At 40.5% G+C, this 1635-nt stretch overlaps 1 long non-coding RNA gene across 1 annotated transcript; it reads right to left on the reverse strand.

The window, feature by feature from the left end:
• Positions 1-497: 497 nt before the first annotated feature.
• Positions 498-1348, reverse strand: LOC135374621 (uncharacterized). Its single transcript, XR_010417032.1, has 3 exons — positions 1265-1348; positions 822-862; positions 498-722 (listed from the first exon to the last, which is right to left on the reverse strand). It is a non-coding gene; the product is annotated as an uncharacterized LOC135374621 (long non-coding RNA).
• Positions 1349-1635: the final 287 nt, after the last annotated feature.

Below are 1635 nucleotides of genomic sequence, written 5' to 3' on the forward strand. Positions count from 1 at the left end.
ACAACAGTCATGTGGCCATGTACAACATTTCCATGCACTCATGCTACAGTTATGGCAGAACCACATTTCCATTTTGATGTTGCATGTACCAGCTGGCTACTATTATAATTGTCAATACCAGATAAGTCCGTAGCCTACATTTTGTTATATTTATCTGGAAAGTGTTATATGTAGTAATTGCGGTTGATCTAATTTTCAACTTGCAGTGCAGTGCAATGTGAGCAAGGGAGCTCAAAGTTTCTGTACACATTGCCCTTGATTCCTATGCAATTCAGCTCTTTTGCAGTACACCTCAGATATATTAGTGGAGTCAGCATGTGGAATGTAGCAAGGATTTTTTTGCTTGTGCACCGTTGCTTATGTTTTGTATGTTGCTTACACTGTTGCTTATGTTTTCACGTGACCTCACGGAGTAATTGAGCAGGGTATCGAGAATGCATGCCTGTATGAAAACAGTCATCCTTGTGGAACTACGTAATAGCCTTTATTGTCTGAATATAAAGAAAAATCTCACGAATACAAAGTTGTTGTGACGAATGAGTCCACAACAGAGATTTTTTAAGATCTCCAGAATATCTGTGCTTATACAATGCAGAAAAACTGTCAGTGATTGGTTATGGCTATGTACCTGCAATAGTTAACCTGAAAAGGTAATGATGCATCCAAAAGGTCTCCAGCCTCCTTTAGCACACTGCTGTGTAGTGTCTTTTGCAGAAACAGCCCTACAAAAGCAGATCTACTGTTACCATACGATAAATCAAAATAGAAGTAAGGAGCTGTGTTTTTTAATGTGTTTCAATGTAGCAGTAGTAACACAATACCTGAAGAACTGTTTTTCATTGGTCTCCTCTGCTGTGGCATGCTGAAATAAGTAAAACACACATTTCAGTTTCATCTATGTGAACTACAAATCTATTACATGTGAATTCAGGGAAAATGGGGACCTCGTTCGGTTTGCTCCGGTATTTTCATAACCTGGGAAAGCAAAATCTGCTCAAATTCCGTGCTCAGTGTAGTGCAACAACATGCATATTTCCATGCCTAGATAGTATCCACACAACAGCCGCAAGACGCTAATGCACTTTATGATCAGTCCTATTGCACGGTTAAATGTCTCTGGAGATAAGACACGCTGCAAAGAGATTATAGATACTGGGACGGTTTATAAACATGCGAGTGGATAACGCCCGTCAATTTCTCCATCGGGATCGCAACAACCATCTAGCACGTTATTGCTCTTACTGTACAATGACGGGGTGCTTACAGTGTGTATCACAGGAGATGACATCATAATAAGCGCCAGCACTATGCTTTGTTTTTGACGATGCACATTGACGTTCGGCCATCCGCACGCTCTATCGGTACATTGGATTGGTATCTGGATTTTGTCCAGTGGCACATGTCGATGTCACTCTCTTTGACCACACTTTAACGGTGTTTTTTACGTTTGTCATGCAAAAGTTCGCGATAGCGCCTTCTAAAAACAACAGCCGCATTTCGTACCCCCGGTCAAGCGTTACGCCGTTTTCGTTTACTAACCATGCATTTAAAACGATTCTGCTTAATTTTTACCAGTTAGATTTCGAATTAGTGAAGCATCACCTACCACAACCACTCTACAATAGTTTTTTAAAC

Source organism: Ornithodoros turicata, unplaced genomic scaffold, assembly GCF_037126465.1.
Source record: "Ornithodoros turicata isolate Travis unplaced genomic scaffold, ASM3712646v1 Chromosome86, whole genome shotgun sequence".
NCBI lineage: Eukaryota > Metazoa > Arthropoda > Arachnida > Ixodida > Argasidae > Ornithodoros > Ornithodoros turicata.